The sequence below is a fragment of the Asterias amurensis genome, chromosome 2 (assembly GCF_032118995.1).
Source record: "Asterias amurensis chromosome 2, ASM3211899v1".
Taxonomy (NCBI): Eukaryota; Metazoa; Echinodermata; class Asteroidea; order Forcipulatida; family Asteriidae; genus Asterias; species Asterias amurensis.
The window spans coordinates 24,562,849-24,590,231 of NC_092649.1; the positions used below are offsets into that span (position 1 = coordinate 24,562,849).

At 38.2% G+C, this 27,383-nt stretch overlaps 1 protein-coding gene across 2 annotated transcripts in view; it reads left to right on the forward strand.

The window, feature by feature from the left end:
- The first annotated feature begins 4,024 nt into the window (after positions 1-4,024).
- Positions 4,025-27,383, forward strand: part of LOC139954328 (metabotropic glutamate receptor 3-like) — a 91,007-nt gene continuing 67,648 nt past the window's right edge. For both annotated transcript variants that reach the window (XM_071954080.1, XM_071954081.1), the window contains exon 1: positions 4,025-4,102. The gene's annotated coding sequence lies outside the window, so the exon portion shown is untranslated. The remainder of the gene's footprint in view (positions 4,103-27,383) is intronic.

Here is a 27,383-nt window from a genome sequence, read left to right on the forward strand (position 1 = left end):
AAGGCACTGTATTGAAAAATGTTGGTAATTACTCGAAATAAATGTTTAGTTAGCATAATCAAATACACTTTCTTGGTAATGAGCAATGGACTCGGAGAGCTGTGGATAGTGTAAAACACTGTGAGAAACGACTCCCTCTGAAGTAGTTTTTGACAAAGAGGTCATTTATCAAATACAAGGCATCAGCTGAGGTATTTTATTATGCATCTGAAAGCACACAAAGTAGTGCAACAAGGGTTTTTTCTTCGATAAATTTTCTTGCATCTTTGATTACCAATTGAGCTAAAATGTTCACAAATTTGTTGGTGTATGCATATGTTGGTATACACCAAGTGAGAGTATTGGTCTTTGACAATTGTCGAACGTGTCCACTGCTTTTATACCATGCAATCCACTGTACGTTGAAATCGTGTTGCGACAGGAACCAGTTGGTATTTGGGATTCGGTCTGGCCTGCCGTTTTTCAGAAGATTGTTTCCTGTTCTTCCAAACACTTCAACCTCACCTCTGGTGTCTTCAAGCAGAGGCATCCCAAGCGTAAATGAGACTCCATGAGGTCAGTAACCTGCCGAGAGATTGTCCATGATCGACCGTCGCGAATGTTTGAATCATGCTCACAATAATGGTCCCTGATATGACGTCAACTAAAACAACGCCCTCGCTGTTATCAAAAGAAGATTCACTGCCGAACTGAGCGCTATAAAAAAGCTCTTTCCCTTTTACCTAGCTCACCTTTTTAACAACTGAATTTAATTATGCGGCTTTGTATGCGCCTGTTTAGTTCGTTTTGTTAATTTCTTCAGAAGGCCTCAAATTATTTTAATACAGTCAACTGTTTCAGTATTTTTCAAACAAATTTTATTTTAAGTATATTAAATATATTACAAATCTTTTACGTCCTAAACCAATTTTGATGTCTCACTTTTGTAAATTGTGTTATTTGTTATCTTCTTTTTAAGTTATCTTTTTTTAAGTATATTTTCATTTAATTTGACCCTTGGTGGCCGTGGGAAGTTTACGTTCTAAAACGTATAAACAAGAATGAACGAATGAATGAACGAGTTCCAGTGAGGTTTTGGGCTACATTTAGGTCCGGGCTACATTTAGGGCTCGGGCTACATTATGGTGCCGCACACCCGTCTTTGCGCTCGAAGGGTGACAGCCAGAAGTTGGTACGAGTCAAACGCAGAGATTCCATTTTGCTCACGTTCAGAATAGTCCTTAACATAATACACACTCTCGCTATATGACGTCATCACATGGACTTCATATTTGTCTGATTACCCTTCAAGTATCAGTGACGTACACTATAGTTTTAAATAATATGCGCACGAGAACAGACTATTATTTTACCACGTCATCATAGGTTGGGTGCCTCCGGCCATTTTCATGAAACAATTTAGTGATAACGGCCCAACATTTTGGACTCTTAGACGTTGTATTTAGCTTTGACACTTTCGGAACAGAAAAACAAAATAAAAGTTCACAGATTTATAACTTACAGGGTTTACAGAAGGTAGTGGTGAAAGACTTCTCTTGAAATATTATTCCACGGAATGCTTTACTTTTTGAGAAAACATTAAAACAATATCAATTTTCGATATCGCGAATTACGGATTTATTTTAAACACATGCCATGACACGGCGAAACGTGCGGAAACAAGGGTGGATTTCCCGTTATTTTCTCCCGACTCCGATGACCGAGTGAGCCTAAATTTTCACAGGTTTGTTATTTTATATATAAGTTGTGATACACGAAGTGTGTGCCTTGGATAACACTATTTATACCGAAAGTGTCTAATGGCTTTAAAGGAATGATCCAATAAAATGAACACTCATGCACTTTAGCAACGTCGAGCGTTTTAACCGATGCAAAGGAACGCTCATTTCCTGATAACACACACAAACTTCAAAACAGTTCAATCCACGCAGATGCACAAAACACCTGGGTATATACGATTATGTACAAAATGATTAATAATATTTTACACCCAAATATTTCTTGATGGCCTGCCTTGAAAAAGTATACAGTACTTGAAGTTAATTATACATAAATGATTACAAAAATAACATTTTCAGCTCCACATCATTTATAAATGATGCTAATAGGTCTTAAAAGACACACTAGTTGCAATATTTAAACTCCTAAAGACGCTCAGCTACTTTTTAGAAACATAGTCTAGACCGTGATCGTCACCCAGACGTTTTAAGGACTATTTCCACCCTTGGGCGACAAAATAAAATTCCAGTTGAGCCGTCAAATGTATTCTAAAAACATGATTGATAAGAAACCGGTGAAGATGAACAGCGGGCGGAAGAATTGTGGATCAAGACGAGCAACATTTCTCACAAGGGCAAGGATTTGTATTTAGCCATATATTTTCTTTTTAGAATAAAGAAAACAATCATCGTAAAGGCAGGTTAATATTTTCTTGTCATTTCCATCTATCGCAAAATAAGAAATGTTTACTGCCAATGAAAAAAAAAAAAGGTTCAAACTCGAAATGTTCGTAATTTGGACAAATATTTGGGTAATTTTGACATACAATATTCCATACTGACACCAAAATTATCGTTCAGACTGATTGATAACCGAGTAGTGAGCTCGGTTACCGTTTTAGTTATGACGTCAGAAACAATTATTGGTTACAGCCGCCAAAACGCACCCCTGGTGTAGGCTTCTATAACCAATTGTTTCTATTGCTAGTAATTTTAAAGACACTGGACCAGTCTTCTCTCTTGGTGTATCTCAACATAATGCATAAATTAACAAACCTGTGAAAATTTGAACTCAATTTGGTCGTCGAACTTGCCGGAGAATTGGAAGAAAAATACCCTTGTCACACAAGTTGTGTGCTTTCAGATGCTTGAAATCGAGACCTCAGCTGAGGTATCGAATTCAAATAAAATAAAATAACCTCTTTTTCAAAAACTACGTTACACCAGAGAGAGCCATTTCTCACAATGTTTTATACTATCAACAGCTCTCTCCATTGCTCGTTACCAAGTAAGTTTCTATGCAAACAATTGTTTTTTTTTTATAGTAATAACCAATAGTGTCCAGAGCCTTTAAGAGTAATTACCAAACGTATACCATCCCTAGAAGGCTTATAAAGAAGAAGCAGAGTTATGGGAAGGAAGGCACGCGAATTAAGGAAACGGTACGGGCAGGTGGTTAAACAACCGCTTTTTCATTAAATCTGTTAAAATTGCTAAGGAAAATAAAGCCGACGGTCCTTGTAATAAATCAGTAACTTATAGCCGCTTCCCCATTTAGAAACTGGACCTGTACTTTCATCGCTGCAACGTTGTGTCTATTCAATTAAACAAACAATATATCTTAATGAAAAATGATCACAGTGCTGCTAAAATGTATGGCAAAAACTCTTATTTTATAGTTTCGCTATCATTGTTTACTCTGCAAACGGTAACCGTTGGCAAGACTATAACAAATTACTGCCAAGCTAGCGTTGGGTCACTTAATTTAACATTAGAGACTAAAGCATTTTAAACTACCTAGTGGCTGTAGAAAATTAGTCAACCTCACTAGATTTATCTATTTTTAAACACAACCACTTGACACTAGTGGCGTTGTCAAGGATTTCCTGGGCTATATTAAGGTTGGTTGGCAACGCCGACACACTGCAATAATGCGGCAATCAAGCCGAATGAACGCCGCTCACAAAAATTAACAAACCAGCATCCCACTGTATTATTAAATATGCAAAGATATTATAGCTCCACGCACTCGCAGTAGCTTTGAACAGTCGCAGTTTGAGTACATGTATACAGCACGCTGTGTGTCGGTGAGCGTATACGCCACTGTGTGTGTATACAGCAGCCTACCATAGACTGTTTGGTGCACGATCTGTTCTATCGGCTGCTATCTACTGACGATAGCTGATGAGTTCTCTGACCAGTCGCACGAGCCGCGCTTCGCTTCCACTCATACTGTCTCTCTCCCCACTAGGCGTGTTTATTTGCTCTATGGTGGACAGGAAAAAAAGGATACGGACTTGAGTTAACTGAATTAAAAAAAAACATCTTTGGTAACTGATGACTTGATGATTGGTTTACCCGGGTATCACGCTTGGAGTACAAAGGTAAGTGCCCTTAAAAAAACTGACAGTGGATGTTTGAAGTTTTCTTAGCCTTTGCGCGCGACACTTGACATATAAACGGGCCAAATATTTACTTGACAAATCAATGAATCATTTTAAAAACAATATTGCCTTTTCCCATGTTGGCGAAAGAGACCTAGTGGTGTGTCTACACTCTAAAAAGTCCCGGGTCGGAAATTTGACCCGGACTACGGTCAGAAAAACTCGTCTGGGATCCGTAAGCGTCTCGAAATGTGTTCGTCGCGTCACTTTTTTTTTTAATGTCTCAATTTTGGGAGTGGGTTGAGTATGGCTAATTGCTTTAATGGTTCCGCGCAGCATGAACTCAAGTCAAATTGTATCGCATTGTCGTTAATCGTTTTTTAATAACAATCGAAATAGAGACAGCTGTAGTTCGTCCAGACATTTCGTTTGTAGGAAAGCACTCAGACATTGCCGTTGTTTGCCAATTAACTAGCGTCCATGCTTGAATAGTTTTATGGCGATAATCAGTAATGAAACCGACATTTAAATAATGGGAATGGAGTTTTGGGTATTGGTTCTAAGCAAACAAAGATGTCTTTCATTATGTGGGTAATATGTTATGATCTGTGACAGCTATTTGCAATAATCCAGTGATCTTTGAGTACACACGTTTGGAAATATGAACATAAAAAGGTTATCATTTGTGCCATTAACAACTTCTTTTAGGAGTTCGTTCGGTCGTAATATCAGTTGAGTTTGAAGTACACAGCGCTTGGTTGCTCTTTGTATATAGTATTATGAAGCTCAATGACGACAAAAACTATAACGATTCCGTCGAACATATTGTTACAGTCGAGTAGCATCTGAAGGTCCGCACAAATCACCGTTGGTTAATTTGATTGCCATAAAAAAAAACCCTAATATTACATATAAAATCCGATATTAACATGCACTCTCCTTTAATATTTGTGAGGCTGGATATAATAACAAAGCAATTACTACCATGTCACCACTGTATAAGCTTTCTGCAGCAAGTTATCAAAACAAGACATTGTTCTCAACTGTATTACGGTGTGTTTGTAAAAGCAAGTCCATTTAGATACACAACAAGCCATTCCGATATCAATACGATCCTACAAACTACGTCAATTTCAAACTCTACTCTATTAAGTTTGCCTATTATGCCCAATACCCCAGGCAGTCGATGAATGCAGTACTGTGCGTATGGTTTATTCATTGTTGTCCCCTTTGTATCTTGAGAAAATATTTGCGAAATGAGGGTTTGTTTTATTACAAAGCTGACGTTTTTTTCAACGTAGAAAATTACTGCTCTTTATGTTATAGACACTCCATTAGGTCCTTATGCCACAATGACTTCATGTGCAAGTATCGTTGCTCAATCTATAGGCTGGCTTATAGTTGGTGCTTAGTGTTTACTCTTTTCGTTCCCCTTTGTGTCTTGAGAAAATATTTGCAACTTGGGGGTTTGTTTTAAAACAAACTAGACTTTTTCAACGTAACTGCTCTTTATGTTTAGGCATTGCTTACACAGGTCCTTGTGCCACAATGGCTTCAGGAGAAAGTCTCGTTGCTCAATCTAGGCAGGCTTAATTGGTGCATTAGACACGATCATCAAACCATGTTTTGTCAACTTGTCGACCTTAAGCTCGAGCTATATTAGCTCTGTTGAATGCATGCATGTTCAAATACCTGTTAAAAAGGGTTTTGTTGGTTTTAGTTGAGGGGAAGAATGAGAGCCATGCACGACTGCAATGTGTCACACTGTTATTCTGTATGGCGCAATGGGTTTTTGTGGAAGTTTTTTGTTTCGTTATAAAACAAATAGCAAATAGCAAAACAAAGCGCAGGTTTTAGCTTTAAAATGAAATAGAAACCCCATTTATGTTTCACTATCTTATTCTGTCTGATGACACATTGGGATTTTAAAATAAAACCTGGATTTCTGGCTTAGAATGAACTTGAAGTAAATTTATTTGGTCACATATCTGCCACAATATGATTTCGTATCTTTATACTTTTTGACTGAGAAGTGGACTTCAGGCTTACATTGATTGTTTTTCTTTAATGGAGACGTTACCATCATGTATCTGATCTGTGTCCAAATAGCTTTCACGACAGAAGTAGGGATTTTTTTACTTATCAAAATGGTGCTGATTTAGCCGAGTAAGGCATATTAATGTTGCACAAGGCTGTATACTCCCCACCAGGGAGCTGAGATGGTTTAAGGAGTGAATTAAGGCCCAGTGACCAGGGGTAATAATGTGAAAATAACTACCTCGCCATGCAATGCCTCAAATCCTACGTACATGTAATTACCAATGGTGTCCAGTGCCTTTAAAACAATTAGATTGTGTTTAGAGTAATTTTACTCCAAGATAGTTTGGCTGCATATACGAGAGGGGTATAAGGGGTTGATGTGATTAAACCACCAACATGAGTTATGCCAAGAAGCCATTTACTGTTTAATGTTTACCGGTAAGGGTTAACAATGGCTGTGTTCACTCACTTTGCTTTGGCCCATTGCTTGTCATGAATTAAAAATGAAACCGTGTCAAGGTCTACTTGGTCATTGGCGCTGTCTGCTGATTTAGTGGATTACGAGAGGCGCAGTCATTAGTGCACTATTGTGTACAATGTATCGTTCAAAACAAAATTTGCATAAATTCCTACTAACTTTGTACGGAATGGAACAGAATTTGCATACATTTCTATAGTATTACTTTGCAGTTTATTGTGTAGTACAAATATGCATAAATTACTAATAGTTCAGTACGGTGTTTTGTATGGAACAAATATGAAAACATTTGTAATGTTACTGAGTACAGTGTATTGTTTAGAACAAACATTATGCACACAATGCTATTGCTTTACTGACTACAACACAAGTCACATTGTAGTTCACCAGTAAGGTTCTGCCGGTAATAAAGTAATTCATTGCCACCTTGTGATTACTCCCAATTGAAACACATTATACAAACAGCTTTCCAGTCCGCCCCCAGTTTTTCGGCAAAAATTCATAGCTTTACCGAGTAAAGTGTATTGTTGGTAACACAAACATCTGCAAAATTCCTATAGATCTACTGATGACTGTTATATTTAGCAAACTACTTGCTGAATTCAACTATACACTGTAAACAATATCCGTAAAAAATATCCGTATAATTTGCAGCATTTTACCTGGCAGCTAGGGTGCCAGGTAAAGTGACGTAAATTTCACGGTGGAAGTTTTGTAAATAGAAGGGGTAGTTTACAAAACTTCCACCGTGAAATTTATGGTACTTCACCTGACACCCTATAGCTGCCAGGTAAAGTGCCGTCAATTTGTAGGATACTTCTTACAGAGAGTAATAAGTGCTACTAATTGAGTAGTTCTGCTGAGCACAGTGTGTTGTTTAGAGCAATATCTACATGGAGTGCTTTAGTGCTACCTAGTACATTGTATTGTTTCAAACAATATCGACGCAGAGTCTTAGTTTAACAGAGTAAAAATGTTTAGAACAATGACTTCGAACAGTGTCATTAGAAGCGTAAACCTCGGACACGACATAACATCACTCTATCTTAAAGACAGTGGACACTATTGGTAATTGTCAAAGACCAGTCTTCTCACTTGCTGTATCTCAACTTATGCGTAAAATAACAAACCTGTGAAAATTTGAGCTCAATCGTTCGTCGAAGTTGCGAAAGAAGAAAAAAACACCCATCCATTTATTATGTATGTAAAATCCTCCTCTTTTTAATAAATTGACAACCATTTCTTGGCTGAACAAACACTGTGCGTACAATTGAATGGAGATACCATGATTTCATTGAATAACAAACCACGATGAATATCGCATGTTTTTAAGATAAACATCCATAACGACACGGTGGCATATTCCAAAATTAAGAGCAAAACCACTTGTGTGGAAGAAACAACCGTTTGAGAGCAACCCGGAAGACCGAAATTCCTAGTGTTGACGTTGCTATGGCAACCAACTAACAGTTGATAATAATTTTGATTACTATACTATAATTATGGACATGAAGATGTACAATCAAGCCAGACTATTGTTAGCCGACCTTCTTCAGTAATGTATTCACATTCCTTCTTGGTTTCGGTAACAATGTCTGGACACTTTTTTTTCCCCTAGTTTACTTTTCTCTCCAAATTTAGTCGCTGACCTTAAGATCTCAATTCAGTTTTACTATAAACGAACAGAAAAGGAGGATTCGCAATTATGGCAATTTCGCAATCAGCCTAGATTTGCATGCATAAAACATTCTGACCTCCATGGAGGCTTGCCAAAGTGAGTCAATTGGATTAAATACAAAAGCAGGCCGGCAGAAGGTAGTTTAAAACTGTCGCACGCAACAATACGAATTTAGGGCAGACATTAATAATCCACTTTACATCTGTTTTTGTTTTTATTTGCACTCAAATAAGAGATCCAACTATAGTCTTTCTCAGACCTCTTTTCTATGTCAACGAGAGACAATCCTTCATCTTGTTTACATTATCCGAATAGAGACCGACCTACTATAGGAAATCACTTTTCTAAGATCAAAAATAAATCTAATAAGAGGAAATCCCTCAGTTCCTCTCTGTAAATCGGCTGGCTCTCCCCCCCCCCCACTTTGAGTCTATAAAACCATTTCATCGGTTCAATTCTGATCGCTGATTAATCAGGTGACATCCATACCGCTCTGGGACTCCGTGAAGCCATCTTTACTGACTTGTGGTTAGACTTGACTCAAGTCCCAATCCCGTGCCATCCCCACGAAAATGCTGTTTTGTGAGACTCTGCGTTCCAAAACCTGTTCCGCATGCGGGACGGGGGTATATGCTTAGGGACCTCTTACACGAGAATGGGACTTGAATCAAGTCTAACTTGTGGTGGGTTCGCTTATTTGATTCGCACGTTCAACCTTCTTATTAAACACATCAAATCGTTTCAGGTTTCCTAGCAATAAAGAACGGAATCTCGTTTTCTTCTTCTTTCTAACGGCGTTGGGCGGGGGGGGGGGGGGTGGTCGGGAGGTGACATGAGCAAAGTACAACTGACTCCTATTGACTTTCACCTCAAGTCACATTCTACAATATTAAATATAAGCATTTTTTTCATTCGTTAATTGTTGATACTCTATATGAAAAGGCAGGTGAATGTCTATTTTTAGGTAGATGCCTGCCTGATTCTGTGTGGATAAATCGGTTAAAAACGATGTGTAAAGATACGTACAAAATTTCGTACTCGCTTGCATTTGGACATAATATTCAAAGGTGCAACGACGGCAAAATCATGGCAGCGTCACAGACAATATTGTTTGCAACAATGATGTTATATTTGCCTGAGTGACCGTGTTTGACCCCAGGGTTGCTTTTTTTTATACGGGGCTCAAAGCTTTTAAATAAGGGATACGTTTTGTAATCACTCTTAAAATGAATAGCAATAAAAACCTTTGATTCGAAGCTTTCAGCAGCTTTCGTTAGTATAATTAAAGCAACTTGAGGAGCATGCCATTTCTTGGTAACTATAGCTATGTAAAAATATAATCAGATTTTATGCCCAAACGGATATTCTTCCTATATACGTGAACGTTATTTGGTCAAGATTCTCAGCGATATCTCATAAACGCGACCACCTCTTGAAATTTAATGTTCACTTAGCTGTAGTGTACATTATCTACATAAATTATAATTAAAACAATTGGACGGTTCCAAAAGCCAAAGTTATACTTTGCCTTTAAAGCCATTTGACACTTTCTGAACAGAACAACAAATTAAAAGTTCACAGCTTTACAAATAATTTACAGGGTTTACAGAAGGTCATGGTGAAAGACCTCTCTTGAAATATTATTCTATGAAATGCTTTACTTTTTGAGAAAACACTAAAACAACTATCAATTCTCGATATCGATAAAAACGGATTTATTTTGACACGTCATGACACAGCGAAACGTGCAGAAACAAGGGTGGGTTTTCCAGTTATTTTTTATATATAAGTTGTGATACACGGAGTATGGGCCTTTGGACAATATACAGATGTTGTGCAAATGCTTTAACGGTGAATGTTGTTTGATACTTTTTGCTCATGGGCATTCATTTTATTAAATATGATATTAGTCATGTCAGTTACTTGTCACACTAAATGAGGATGGCAATTTCAAATCAGCGCAATCTTTAACCAGCGCGTTTGAAATTACCGATTTGTTTTTAGCTCAATCGGTCGAACTGCAATCGAAACAAAGAGTATAAGTAGTTCAAATAATATTGACTGTTTCCCCCCGTTTCATAACATTTAATGAATCCAAAATTCCAAATCAGCGCAGTCTTTAATCAAACCGTTCTCACTTCAGATTTGTTTTAACTAGCTCAATCGGTCGACGTCACCATTGCCGTAAAACCACAATCGAAACAAGAGATAAGTATTTCAGATAATATTGATTTAACATGTCGACTGCTGCTCCGTTCACACAGCAGGCAAGAGTGTTTGATCAAACATCTTCATCCCTTCCGTTGATTTCCAAAGCAGTGTAATCAAACACATGCTCCACGAGCACCTAGCCTAGATTTACGTCCGATTCGTTCCCAAGTTGTTTGCTCTTTACACACGTACAGGCTTTATGAATATCTGATCTACACAGCAATCACGCCATACTGCAAATTAATTCCCCAAACTGACGAAGCGCAATTCTTTGGATAATCAGTTAAGGACGGTTTATAGTCGGCCGCGCGATGGTCGGGCGATGGAAATTATTGCGCGCGATTCTAAGACTGAGGCCTAAAACCTATGTCTTTTAATGATTGCGCGTCAAGATGTCCATCGCGCAACCGACTTTAAACCGGCCTTTAAGATTCATACAAAACCAACTGAATTCTACATCTACTCTGTTAAAGGCAGTGGACACTATTGGTAATTACTCAAAATAATTATTAATTTAAAACCTTACTTGGTAACGAGTATTGGGGAGAGGTTTATAGTATCAAACATTGTGAGAAAAGGCTCCTTCTGAAATTACGTAGTTTTCGAGAAAGAAGTAACTTTCCACGAACTTGATTTCGAGACGCAAGTTTAGAATTTGAGGTCTCGAAATCAAGCATCTGAAAGCACACAACTTTGTGTGACAATGATGGTTTTTTTCTTTCAAAGTTATCTCGCAACTCCGACTACTAATCGAGCTCAAATTTTCACAAGTTTGTTATTTTGTGCATATTTTGAGATAAACCAAGGGAGAAGACTGGTCTGTGACAACTACCAATAGTGTCCTGTCAATTTGTTCCACTTAACAGGTCAGTATTAATTGTTAAGATGTTTACTTCTGCATTTTCATGCATTTTCTTAGGATCAAACAGTCTTTGCGTGCTAACACGATAGTGAACTATGCATTTTTAAAGGGAATCACACTCTGACCAGCAACATTAGTTCATTCGTGGGAGGTCTTGTTCTACATCATTGGTGTCAGTTAGTTCAAAGATGCAGTATTCCTTTGGCTTGTTTGAACCTATCGATCGTTTTAAAGGCAGTGGACACTATTGATAATTGTCAAAGACTAGCCTTCACAGTTGGTGTATCTCAACATATGCATAAAATAACAAACCTGTGAAAATTTGAGCTCAATCGGTCATCGAACTTGCGAGATAATAATGAAAGAAAAAATACCTTTGTCACACGAAGTTGTGTGCGTTTAGATGGTTGATTTCGAGACCTCAAGTTCTAAATCTGAGGTCTCGAAATCAAATTCATGGAAATTTACTTCTTTCTCGAAAACTATGGCACTTCAGAGGGAGCCGTTTCTCACAATGTTTTATACCATCAACCTCTCCCCATTACTCGTCACCAAGTAATGTTTTATGCTAATAATTATTTTGAGTTATTACCAATAGTGTCCACTGCCTTTAATCCTATGTAAATGTAAAGGAACGGCTATTTGTTTTGTCTAATTGGAATAATAAATTCTGACACTCACACGACAGCTACCTTTCTCAGATTCAAACTTTAGGGCATCAACAGCTGCAGTAGGCTTCCAACCAAGCCATTTTTATTGCCAATAAGTTTAAGAGTGATTACCAAACGTATACATCCCCTATAATTCTTTATCAATTTTAAGGTTGTGTTTTTTCTCCCTGTTCAAGCATGGTTCAAGCACATACAATTTATTATCCGGTGACCAAGCCGTCTTTACGCGCAAACACGAAATAATAAATGAAGCAGTTTGATAAGTGCATCTGCCCACTTAAGAATGACTTGGTTCCTCACCAGAACAAGATTAATGGCACACAGTGGGGTTTCTGCACTAAGTCAATAAGCAGACATGAGATTGTCTAAACCATTTGTTTATAATATCACAATCTTGGAGATTTGATAGCTTTGAACTTGCACACAAACAGAATGACATAATACGTAAGTGGGTTTACGTGTTATAATGGTTCCGGTGTGGGCTGATTTCAATCAATATGGGGGATCGTACTTGAAACTGACCGTTTTAGGAAGAGTCGATGTATCCGGCATTATAACCATATCTTGACTCAATATCAGATATTAGGCAGCCACATCTGCAGAGTACAGATCAAGACTTCAGCTTAGCGATTGCCAGTCCCAAACACTGGGATATCATGTGCCACTTTTTGTTTTTTAAAGGTTATGAGACAAAATAATACTAAAATTTGCCCCAATTTTCACAGAAGTTAGTGTTATTATATAAAATCTACATTAAAATCTACAGTAAAATCTACGGAGGAAGAGGGGCTTTTTATTTTTATTTTTAATTTTTCAAGATGGCCGCCATTCTTTGTTAAAATGTCAAATATCCATTGTTTTTTCTACTGCTGAAATACACAAAACATTAATGAAACAATTTAGTCGAGGCATTCAGACAAGACATTCAGATTGTTTTTGCTGAGATCATTTAAAATAACCCTATTTAAAAATAAAAATAATATTAAAAAAAGGGGAAAAATGTGCATAAAAAAATACAATAAAAATACAATAAAAAAGGAGGCGGCCTGTAAAAAGGAAGCGGGGTTTCTTTTTTTACTTGGCCTAACACAACCAGTGTATATCACAATCTTGCAACGACAGAAACCAAGAGAGCAGCAAATCAAGTCTCTCGCAGTCACTCGACCCGTAAAATCCCCACCCAACCTTTAAATATTTGCCTCTCAATTTCAAAGTCATTAAGGAGGGTAAGCTGATGATAGTCTTATCACTTTACCATCTGGAACATTAATATCGTAAGAAGACAACTTAAAGGTCAAGTTTGAGAAATGAATCTCGTTTGTTAAATAGTTATACTGGTGAATACCTTAATGTTATTTGCAGGTTGGTATTTGATAGAGATAATACTGTTCCTATTTGAACTATACTACAACAGAGTTATATTAAATAGTGGAATATTGCAGCATACATTGGAGTATACGCACTGCAGTATGTGTTTACCCCTTAGCATTAACGGATTTGGGTACTTTTTGTAACACAACACAGTTACAACGTTTGAAGATTCTGAGGTGCTGTAGTTTTTGAGAAATTAGTAAAACAATGTCACTAAATTACGTTTTTACATGCTAAAATAATTTTCGTCTCATAATCAGTGAGACGAAAATTAATTTCATGACATTGTTTTACTCTCTTCTCAAAAAGTACAGCACCTCAGCAAGTAATATTTTCAGGGAAGCTGTCTACTATCATTATCTTCAAACTGTGTAAGTTTAGTGTAAATTTGTGGACATTGTGTTTTTTGTCCTACAAAAAGTACATAGACCCTTTAATGCTACGCCTGACTTGTGATTCCACTGAGCATAAGCCTGCATCGGGTTGCAGGTATCCCGTTTGCTCACATGATGAACGTTGCTATAGGCTTTCATGCACTGGGTCACATTCCCGAATATGAATGTTGTATTCATGCCAAATATTTTACAGTAGGCCTGTTCAGAATTCATGTTTATTAAAATAAAATAAAATATTGTGGTTTGCTTATCATTTACATTTTTTAGCAATTCCCTGCAAGTGAATTGGCACAATATTCACAAAATAACGAAACGAACTAGCGTTTACAGAAGATAAACAATTAATACAGTGATAGCATCACTGTGTCAAGCCTTGATTTGAAAAGCTTTGATTTCAAACCTTAAAGCCTTGATTTGAAAACATTAAATCAAAGAGGGGTAATGCAAAACAGGTGTGCAATAAAGCAATGCATATGAACAGTGTTTAGGGTTTTCTCATGTATCTTGGCACAGTGTTTAAGCGTTACATACAAAGTGTGGACCTCCGAACAAAAGAGGTCCACACAGTGTAGGGACTTGACAAACTATGTGGACACACGTCAACACAATTTGTGTTGGGCAAGTGTTGAATAACGGAACATTACCGAATTGGTTTTGCTAGCAAAATAGTTGTTAGTGTAAGCACTATGTAATGCACCATATACATAAACCATATCTCTATGCATAAACTGACAAACCTGTGGAAGTTTGAGATCGATCGGCCATCTGGGTCACGAGAAAATAGTGACAAAAACGATTACAAATTTTGCATTGCATCCGATGCCAAAACAAAAATGAATAAAACGCTCACTGAGCGATAAACTCCAAACGCGAAATTATAATATTTATTTCTCATTAAATACGACATTTCAGACAGAAATATTCCAAGGGATGTTTTCTACCATCATCACCATTAGACCGTGCAAGTTTTATGCAAATCTGTGATCGTCACGATTTTTGATTCTTACCAATTCTGTATAAAGAACGACTGAATATCTATCTACAGAGTGTAAGTCTGTGTGTAGCAGACTGTTGGGTAGGGGGGGGGGGGGCACATACAATCCTAAAGATTACATTATTCTGATCGCATGATGAAGTCAGTTTAATTGTTAAAGTGCAAAACAGAGAAACTGAAAACAGGTACAAATGTTCAAAATCGGATAAATACTATGCTAGTGAGTGGCAAGGAGGGCAAGTGACCAGCACCTAAATAAGGATACCCTTCCACACAAATTCTCAACAATGACCCAACCGTCAGCTAAAAAGAAAATCACTCCAATTCGACACCAGGGGAAACATCAGTGCGACACACGAGCACAAACATCATCTGCTAAGAAACCAGAGGCAAATTTGTTTTTATAAAACTGTAAACTCTGAAAAGGAATGAATGAATGCAACAAACAAGTACTCTGACCAAAGACAAGATCATCAGATTATCATCAGACTTTTCACAATTGAATACTACATGTACTCTGTTAAAGGCAGTGGACACATATTGGTAATTACTCAAAATAATTATTAACATAAAACCTTACTTGGTAACGAGTAGTGGGGAGAGGTTTATAGTATAAAACATTGTGAGAAATGGTTCCCTCTGAAGTGAGCTGCACTCTTCCGGGACAACAAATTATAATAAATGCAACAAACAAGTACTCTGACCAAAGACAAGATCATCAGATTATCATCAGACTTTTCACAATTGAATAATGCATGTACTCTGTTAAAGGCAGTGGACACCTATTGGTAATTACTCAAAATAATTATTAACATAAAACCTTACTTGGTAACGAGTATTGGGGAGCGGTTTATAGTATAAAACATTGTGAGAAATGGTTCCCTCTGAAGTGAGCTGCACTCTTCCGGGACAACAAATTATAATAAATGCAACAAACAAGTACTCTGACCAAAGACAAGATCATCAGATTATAAATTGTACACTTATTACATTAAGATAAGATCGTGAAGGTTTGCGTATCACGTGGGGGAAATGTGAATAATTCACACATATTAAAGGCATTGGAAACGTTTGGTCATTGTCAAAGACCGGTATTCGCAATTGGTGTATCTCAACATATGAAGCCTGAAGTCTTTAAACATTTGATTGATAATTAACGTCTTTCTCAAAGATTGCGTTTATGCTTCCGAGAGAGACGTTCATCACAATGTGTTTCCTAGTGAAAACTCTCCATTGCTCGATACTAAGCAGTCTTTATGCCAAAATTGATGTTTGAGTAATCACCAGTGCCTTTAAGGTTGAATTTTGCAGATTTTCTATTCATTTATTTATCTGCGATGTGATTTTAACATAGAACATTAACCTCTTCCGTTCAGAAACAAGTTTCTGAAAAAAAGTCCGTGTATTAATGCACATTATCGATGTTTCTTAGAAAACACATGCCTCCACCTATCAGCGAGAAACACTTAATTAACCTGCAGTGATACAGAGGTGCTGATGAAGGGAATAAATTAATTCAACTCAAAATTCAATCAACTTCATCCAAGAGCGTTCTGTAACACTACGTTTGATCATAAACAGCTGCTGCTCAAAGCTTCCCAGACTCCCCCCCCCGCACTACACCACCACCAAGCATAATCAAAGAATAGAACACTGTCAGACTAAACGCGTATAAAGGATACCAGTGTGTTTGTATTGCGCTTGATAAACATTGGCAAAGAAATTAATTAAACAACTCATTAATTAACCAATCGATATCAATTAAAATAATGGAATTGAGCGTTGAGGTAGTTTCTACAGTGTTTGAGCACTGACAACACAGACAAATTACAAGGACTGGTAACTCGGCGCCATTTTGAATTTCTCAGGTGCAGTTTTTCTTTTTCTATTATGTTACGTCCAATGTTCAAACTATGAGTACCTCACCATGCATTCATTATTAACCCACAACCCTTGTAGGCCTATACCAAGTCAACTAAGTTCACTTTTCGAGTTAGACTGGTGATATCTTGAAGAGACAAACTGGTTGGCTGTGGTGATTTAGGGCAGTCAAGGAACCAGACGTGCTGTCCGCGACTGTACTTTCGGCTTAACATATGCATGCAATCACATAGTGAAAACAGGTGGTATGAATTGGGCACGGTTGAGGTGAAATTACACCCGTGGGACATACCTATGAATTATGCAAGTATTAATGCAATATCAAAGTGTATTCAATAACGTAGGGTTATTGAGCATTTTGATAAGTACAATGCAAAGGAACCCCTCTCCAGTGTGCAGTCGTTTGAGAACAAGGCAATGGTCTATATGTAACTTTTTTTGAAAAGTTTGGTCTAAACGAGTTGATATGAGGCTACTATATAAGAAGCAAATCACGAGGCATAAAATAACTTCTGAAAGGGTTCATGCTCTGCTTCATATTTCCATCCCATTCGCCAGTGCAATTAGAACTTTAGAATTTCAAGGGTCGTGGGTTCGAATCCCACCCGAGTAACATGCCTGTGATATTTGTTCACAGGACTCGGGAAAGTACTGAGTATACAGTGCTAACACACATCGGTGTATGGGTAAAAACCAAAATTAACATTCTTTACCCCCGACACAAATTAAACATCTATTAAATTAGAACCTTGTTGATTCGATCCATTTCCTTGTTTCCTTTCATACAGGGCCTACCAATAGTTTTGATTGTGACGTTCTGTATGTAATTAATATTATTTTCATGCAGTTTTGTATACTTTTTTTGTGTAAGGTTGCCCTAGATGGCATTTAAAACCTAAATATTACAACTACATGCCATTTAAAATAACGTTAAAAGACCCTGTCCAGTCGTCAACATATATAATTGTGAACAAACTCAAACATACGTTGAAAGGAAAACAAATCTGCCACCAACAACAAACAAAACATTGTGTTTCTAAGCTAAACAGTTGGCAATCAAAACAGTATAATTTCAGTTGTGTATCGTCCACGCACATGTCACATTAAAAACCGAATACAATAGAGAGACACTATCGCCAGAGGCTCTATCGCCAAAGGCTCCCGTCTTTATTTCCATAGTTCATTTTGAGATTACTGTTCAATCGATTCAGATATCGATGTTCAAAACGTGTCTGGATCGGTTACCAAAAATAGTTGCGTACACGTCCTTAACCTAGATCCAAATTTAGTCAACTCGATTGATTTATTTACAAGAACCAAGGACACTGTTTTAAAAATATATTTATACTCATTATGAACTTATATGTACCTTTTTGTGTACTTTTAGTATTTTTAAAGTAGTAAATTCAAAATGCAAGTTTTTGAATATTTTTTATCGAGCCATAATTATACCACACACCAATTTAAGGTAGACATTCACTAACAACGCTACATGAATGTCCAATATCAAATATCCAATATTGATGTAAAGCGTTCACCGTAGAAACGTACGTGAATGTCCATTATCGAATATCGATGTACAAGGTAGACATTCACTGTACAAACCTACGGGATTGTGCAGTATCCAATATCGATGTCCAAGGTAGACATTCACTGTACAAACCTACGGGAATGTCCATTATCCAATATCGATGTACAAGGTAGACATTCACTGTACAAACGTACGGGAATGTCCAATAGCCAATATCGATGTATACAAGCTAAACATGCACTGTACAAGCCCACGGGAATCTAGAATATCCAGCATCCAATATTGATGTACAAGGTAGATACTCACTGAAGAAAAGCACGTGAGGGTCTATCATTTTAATATCGATGTACAAGGTAGACATTCACTGTACAAACCTATGCGAATGTCCAATATACATTATCTAAAAAGCAACATCGATATTTGCCGTGCAAACATATGCCAATGTCCAACATCCAATATCAAACTAACTTCAATGTCATCATTCATAATGAGTAAATTTGGCCACACGGTGGATTGGACTGAAAAGAAAAGACTGACTGGAAACCTTTATTGGCTTACCTTCCTGCAGCAGATGCTTCGACCCCGTGTTTCTCTGTTCAGTCATGCGCAGTAGGATTCAGGTGCTCCTCGTTATAGCACTCATTGATTTGCATCATTTTACCAGATACATCTCCGTCTGTGATAACCATTTTTGGTTGACTCAACATCTGGCATGCACATCTTATTGCTCCATGTAATGCCTGGTCAGGTCGTAATGTATAGTTCTGTGGTCAGGTGCAATGAACGGGAAGCCTCTCACACGAGGCTTCTGTTGATGAGATACTAGAGTAGACAAGAGAAACATAACAAAAAGCTAAATTATAAAACAATAAATTATATTATACAGATTTTTTTTTTAAATACAGCATTTGGACTAACATTTCGAATTTGCAGGAGAATAATGAAAGAAAAACAAAATTCTTGCACAATAATGTGTGTGCTTTCATCAGATGTCCAATAAAATGATTCCGGCCTGAAGTATTTGAATACTTGAGTGAGAAATTACCTCTTTCTCAAAAACTTCGTTATTGCATGCAGAGGGAGCCGTTTCTCGCAATGTTTTTTTTTTTTACTAGCATCAGCTCTCCTTGGCCCGTTACTATAGTAAGGTTTTATGCTCACAGTTATTTTGAGTAGTTTCCAACAGTGTCCAGTGCCTTTAACGAATACTTAATCTACTGATACGAATAAAGACAAATATGGCAGTTGTTACGAGCAATAAAGGATTCTCTTCCATCGGTAGACTGGCAGCATCTTGTCTAAAACTTTAAACCCTGTCAAAAGCGAGATAGAAACAACGTCTAGCATTGCTGCATATTTTAGTATGATGGATATCTGGCTTATAACCCGTGTCATACATTCATCAAGTTTAAGCTGCATGCATTACGTAGTGTCGTTTGAAGACTGGCACCGCAAGAGTGATATTTGTATGCAGGAATAGGCCACTTCAATCAGCTCTAAATGGGGGTAACAAAGCTCAAATTAGAAATATTGAACCATGCCTAAAAAACTCGTGTAGGAAAATGAGGGTGCTTTTATTACTCAGTTCATTGTCATTGCTGTGATATAAAAGGCACTGGACACTATTTACGTTTTCATTTAGCAAACAAACTATCACGTAGTCATTAACAAACAGGTATTCGTTAAGCACACAAATAAACTTAAACAGGCAATATCTGCAAACAAACACACTAAGATAACATAACGGACAACGTAACGTTTGTCCCATCAAAGTGACTCATTTATGGTATTATTTTAGAACTGCTCGCCATTGGTTGAGAAGGCAACCAATCAACGTCTAGCACTTGAACAAATTTAGATATAAACTGCTAGTCTCATTACGATGAATTGAGCAAGCTAGTCGAATCGTTTAGACGAATTAAAAACTCACTCCACGATAGTGAATAATAATAATATCGAAGTCTTATATAGCGCACGTATCTACCAAACAAGGTACTCAAGGCGCTGAGTATATACAAACGTTCAGAAAGATAGGTTATTACAGTGATGAATTTTGAGACCCAATTATGTAGCACATTATAAGGGTTTACATGGTGCTAGGGCGCATACAGCAGCCACAGCCAGGAACACCGGGGCGAACCCCTTCTCTTTTCGAAAAGTGCACTGGGTTCTTTTGCATGCGTTACACAACACATGGGACCAACGGCTTTACGTCCCATCCGAAGGACGAAGCAATGGTGAAGTGTCTTGCTTACGGACACAAGTGTCATGGCTGGGGATTCGAACCCACACTCAGCTGATCAGAAACACCAGAGTTTGAATTCAGTGCTCTTAACCGCTCGGCCACGAAGTTTCTAATGAGAAATCTCTGCGATCCACTATACAACTGAAGAAGTAGTCCCGACCGTTTTTCTACCTTCTGCCGTAATAGTTAAACAATGAGACAGTTCCCGAAATCCGAAAGTCTACCTCGCGGTAAAAGAATACAAAAAAGAATACAAAGCGACACAAGTTTCAAAAATAACATAATCTATTAGGCAAGTAGACACACGCACATGGTGTTACCGCAGACCTAGTAATATTTTGATACCTCACAATGCAATGTCTAAAATCCCGTAACTACACCATGTATTTGTCTCAGGCTCGATACCGTACGTTATATTTACAGGTGTAGAGGGGTCAGTGCTATCCGATGCTTGGATGTGCAGCTGCATTCACAGCACGTACAGGCAAATGACATTTACTCTCTAGTGTAAGATTTACTAACATTCCCCTTTCATGTATGGACCGCCATCGGGGCATCAAAAAGACACATTTGCCTCATTGGGTATTGCCTGGCCCGATAGCGAGGTCAGTATACAGGGTATGACGATAAAGTCTAAGTCACTGAGCAACCACACAACTATTTGAACTCATGCATGCATTTTGTACCACGCTGCATAAGATAGAAATAAGACGAGAGGGAGAACATTGGTGCTGGTTGACAAAAAGGCCAAAAATAGTATGTAAAAAGGAGTTTCTTTAAAATGCTGTGCATGCATGACACAAGATGGCAACAATATAACCTGTTCAAGGATCCGCATATTGCGAATTTCACGCACCCTTTCAGCACTGCAGGTAATTATTCCAGCCCATTACACATGGATGACAAGCCTTGCATTTAACCAATGGTTTTCATTTTCCCCATTTTTTTTTTTCAAAACAAAATTGAGATGCCTGTCATGAGAGTTTTACCCCGTGACATACTTTTGCCTTGGAAATGTCAACTATACTCTACTGTATTGATTTAGTACTGTAGTCTGAGCGACCAACAACTAGCAATTGGAAACTGGGGGTGAATCGGTGCTATATATCTGAGCAGCGTAATCACATGGTCCCGAGGGGGGAGCGCAAGACAATGTTCCCAAAGGGCCTAACGTAATTCGTGCACTATGCAAACTGCACTGACTCGAGCATCACGGAGCAATTAGCACATGACTTAATTGCCTTTTAGAAAAGCGCTGGAAACCAAGTCTTAAGACACAGTAAAAAGACAGGAAAAACTCAACCTCAAAAAGAAAAGGGAGAACAGCAACAACAACCACTATTCGCAGCAACAGCATCAGTAACACCAACAGCTACAGCAGCATATACAGCAGTAGCAGCAGCACCGCCACCATCAGCACCACCACCAGCAGCAGCGACGGCATCAGCAAAATAAACAGCAACATCAACACCAACACCAACAGCATACACAGCAGAGAAGCACCACCAACACCAGCAGCAGCAACAACATCAACAACACCAAAAGCAACAGCAGCAGATACAGCCGTAGTGGGACCACCACCATCAGCAGCAACATCACAGCTACAGCAGCAAATATAGCAGTAGCAGCAGCACCACCACCACCAGTAGCACCACAACCAGCAACAATAGCATAAGCACACCAACAGCTACAGCAGCATATACAGCAGTAGCAGTAGCACCACCACCAGTAGCACCACAACCAGCAACAATAGCATAAGCACACCAACAGCTACAGCAGCATATACAGCAGTAGCAGCAGCACCACCACCAGTAGCACCACAACCAGCAACACTAGCATAAGCACACCAACAGCTACAGCAGCATATACAGCAGTAGCAGCAGCAACACCATTAGTAGCACCACAACCAGCAACAATAGCATAAGCACACTAACAGCTACAGCAGCATATACAGCAGTAGCAGCAGCATCACCATTAGTAGCACCACAACCAGCAACAATAGCATAAGCACACCAACAGCTACAGCAGCATATACAGCAGTAGCAGCAGCACCACCATTAGTAGCACCACAACCAGCAACAATAGCATAAGCACACTAACAGCTACAGCAGCATATACAGCAGTAGCAGTAGCACCACCACCAGAAGCACCACCACCAGAAGCAGCAACGGCATTGGCAAAATAAACAGAAACATCAACATCAACAGCTACAGCAGCAGATACAACAGTAGAATCACCACCAACACCAGCAGCAGCAACAACATCAATAGCAACAACAAACAAATACTCCAATCGATGCATACTTTCTTTCTCCATAATGATATCATCATCACACAACACAAGTCCACAACTTGTAGTTTTATCTACGACTTAATGACTAATGCGACCATTAGCCTATTACTCAGGTGTAGTGACATTGCCAACGTCAAGATTAATGTACTTACTACTACTACTAATAATAATATCGAAGTCTTATATAGCGCACGTATCTACCAAACAAGGTTCTCAAGGCGCTTAGTATTAAACAAACTTTCAGAAAGGTAGGTAATAGCAGTGATGAATTTTGAGACCCAATTATGTAGCACCTTATGAGGGTTTACAAGGTGCTACGGCGCATACAGCAGCCACAGCCAGGAACACCGGGGCGAACATCTCTTTTCGAAAAGTGCACTAGGTTCTTTTACATGCGTTACACAACACATGGGACCAACGGCTTTATGTCCCATCCGAAGGACGAAGTAATGGTTAAGTGTCTTGCTTAAGGACACAAGGGTCACGGCTGGGGATTCCCAAAAGAGCATCCTTTTTAATAAAAAAAAACATTGTATGCGACAAACATCTCTTACTTAACGTACACACATTTCATCATTTTATATTGCCATTGTGTTTTGAGACTGAAAGGGGGGGGGGGGGTTGCAAGCCTTTCCATTTATATATTGTGAGATCATGGCATATTCAGTCCTTTCATTTTGTTCCCCAACCGGTCAATATCTTGACTCCGTTTACGGAGCAGCCTTTGGGGGTATCCACCGTGAATACTATTACCCACACGGTGAGCCAGTCCAGTAAACAAATGTGGCTTGATTGTCGTTTAGCTTCCAGCCTAAACGTGTTCCCGCTATTTGTGTACATATTTTATGTACAAAATTGTACCATGAACATTATTGTCCCGACGAAATTTTAAAGAGGTTAGCGGTTAAAAAAATCGATTTGACTCCTCATCCCCTTCGAACCAGAAATCAATTTACCAAAAGGTACTTTACATGTAATCTGAGCTTCGTGGATTGTCAAGTGCGGGAAATAATTTTTACAATACAAACTGATAATATACATAATCAGTACAATATCAGCATTGGATATTCGCCGTTGTAATGTTGAGTATGACTTGACTGGAAAACAGTTCGTCGGAAATTGAACTGGAGACTATCTGCTTTCTAGTACTGATGTTTACCACTCATTTAACTGCTGAATGGTTAATGATGACACTGAACAAACGTACGGGAATGTCCAATACCCAATATTGAACTATAAGGTAGACATTCACTGTACAAATCTACGGGAACGTCCAATATCCATGTAGATGTCCAAGGTAGACATTCACTGTACAAACCTACAGGAATGTCCAATATCCAATTGATGCACGACATAAACTGTACAACCCTATGCAAACGTCCAATATCCAATATCTATGTACAAGGTAGACGTTCACTGTACAACCCTATGTAAATGTACAGTATCCAATATCGATGTACAATGTAGACATTCACTGTACAAACCTATGAGAGTGTCTAACTCTCGATTAAAAAAAAAATCAACATTGATCTTTTCTGTACAAACATTATTTGGATAACCAATATCAAACTATCAACAAAAATCATTGGTTAGGTGATCATAAAGCGATGATTATAACATTACAACCTTTAATGAATCTCATTCATTAAAAAAAGAGCTGTGTACATTAAAAGTATTTGATCAGCCGCTGGATATAAAGTACATTGCCCAGCCGCGATTATCGAGCGCGGCCCCACAGTGTAAGGTTATTCCTCGCATAGTTTCATCAACAGCCCAAACCCTTGCTGTGTCATATAACACATAGCTGTCGCGATAGGTGAGATTTAGTCACACGAATGGTAATGAGGTTAGAGTTTAATTAGGACACTCATAGACGCTGCGGTGGTGGGAGACTTTGCTTGTTTGGTTGCAGGGGGCTCTCTTTCGAGCCCCCTCCGGGGGATGATGAGGGGGTGATATAGGCAACTTGCAATTAGTCAGTTACACCGGCCAATGGGTTTATTGGCTACAGGAAAAGAGAAAAAAGTAGCTGTGTGTGGTGTTTAGCGAATCTTGGCTTTCTCGGCTCAATGAATGTGCTCCATGTTCCCGTATTGGATTATATCTTGATCTAGATACAGACGTGTTTAATGTGTCAGGGAGAGGAGCATCGTTAGAAGTAGAGCGCGATGAAACTCGAAATAATTAAAATCCTTTGACTGGGGCGAGTTCAATCAATGCTGATGTACCGTGCACCACACTGATTAATAATAGGTCTACAAAATTTACAAATAAAGCAGACCCACAGATAAAACATACGTGAAAAGTTCATCTTGTTTAATGTACTTTCAAATTGTTTATAGTGTCATTTCAAGGACAAAATAGCATCGCTTAAAGGAAAGTTAAATTCGGTATTGGCAATAACAACATGTTCTGCTTACTTCGAAGTATTGTGGTTAGGCCTATTTAAAAAGATGTCAGATTTTATGACCCCCCCCCAAAAAAAAAAAAAAGAGGAAGAAGAAAAAAGAAAAGACAAAAAATTGCATCTGAGAAGTGTTACTGTCTGCAAAGTTTCTCAGATGGTTCTTCCTTTTATCATAAAATTTTCCAACAACTGTGGACAACCCTGTCCTCAGTGGACATTGATATTCATTACGGATTTAGGGCGATATCTCATTTAGAATCGTATACATTTAGAAAGAAAATGTTCACATTTTATAAGATTTATTGTTTACAGCAATGTAAAACTAAAACAAGTCGAACGGCTCAGAAAAATCAAAAATATACGTTGCCTTTAAATAATTAAATAAGAAACCACATTCGGACTTATTGTTAAGGCAGTGGACACTACTGGTAATTGTCAAAGACTAGCCTTTACAGTTGGTGTATCTCAACATATGCATAAAATAACTAACCTGTGGAAATTTTAGCTCAATCGTTCATCGAAGTTGCGAGATAAACAATGAAAGGAATAAACACCCTAGTCACACGAAGTTGTGTGCGTTTCGATGGTTGATTTCGAGACCTCAAGTTCTAATTCTGAGGTCTTGAAATCAAATTCGTGGAAAATTACTTCTTTCTCGAAAACTATGTCACTTCAGAGGGAGCCGTCTCTCACAATGTTTTATACCATCAACCTCTCACATTACTCGTCACCAAAAAAGATTTTATGCTTATAATTATTTTGAGTAATTACCAATAGTGTCCACTGCCTTTAGTTTTATTTTCATTAGTTTAGTTTTCACTGTTTGCATCTTAAAGGTTAGCGATATCTTAAAGATTTGAACCAGCAAACTAAAGATTCGTGTCGTGAATAATAATCACAATTTCATCGATTAGCTTGCGACAAAACAAATGTGATTTCTGTAAGGGCTACCTCACGCAGTGTCCCGAAGATGTTCCGATTTAAGCACAAATTCAAAATGGCGCCGGTGAGTCTTGGTGCCGCTTCGCCAGTGCTGTCCGGCAGCAAAACGTCTACATGTGGGGCCGTGCATGATGAAAATTACATTACTGTACTACGTAAATGATGTATGGTTGTCCTCTTGGTGCGTGATCAGGGAAGCTTGTTCGTGAGAGCTGAGTAATTAACGTTTGATTCAATGGCACAGATTTAAAACCGTGTATGATTTATCTCTGTTTACAGTGTATAGCTTGTCATTTTATTTATGCGAAGACATATACTGCCAGTCAGCTTTCTACAAAATTTATGAAATTTATAATTAACTGCTATACATTATATATGCCGCAACGTCCACAGAGTAGCCATGCATACAAAGACAAAACGTCGCAGGCAAACAGTAATAAAGAATAAAACTTTGTGAAACATAAGCATTGCATATTTATTAAATGTGAAATATTGCAACAAAAAATGATGAAAGGTATTTTCTTTTTAACTAAATTAACAATTCGAATAAGTGAGGCGATCTGGTTTCAGACAGGATTGTTTTTTACCGCGACCCACCTTATGCAGGAAACATGCCACTATGCCGACTCAATCTCCATATTATATAACATTTCGATTTGTATTGAAAAAAAGAAGAACTATGACGAAAACACAAAGGTGTGGCAGTACTCAGGTGTTCGCAAGGTCCCAGAGTGGAAACACCTCGATTGACGTTGAGCGGCTTGTTAGGGTAATGACGCTTTCATCATTTGAGAAAGAAAAACGATACTTGAAGAAGAAAACGATCACAGGAAATAAAATAGAACGAACATAAGACAAGAAGAAGAATAAAGAAACGCAATTCAAGTTCACTGGAGCGTGTTATTATTTATTAAGTCAAATTAACAATGTGTCTCCGGTACGTCAGGTTCTGAAACGCATCCACGTGTGACCAGTGATTCCATCTTCGATGTGAGTTAGAGACAGTTCTACCCTCCCCACAGTTTTAAGATATCAAAACGTTATATGTAGTTTTTGTGTGGATGTACTATTTATGGTGGGGTGGTAGCCCCCCCCCCCAAACAAAAGTGGTTTCTTATATAGCGCCCATATCCTCCACTCAGTGACACTCAAGGCGCTTCAACAATCAGTATTTTGTTGCTGCGCATTATGCAGCCACTCAAACCAGGAACAAGTTCTCTTTACGATATTAAAGTGCACTGGGTTCGTTCACGAGCTTTACACAACACACGGGACCAACGGCT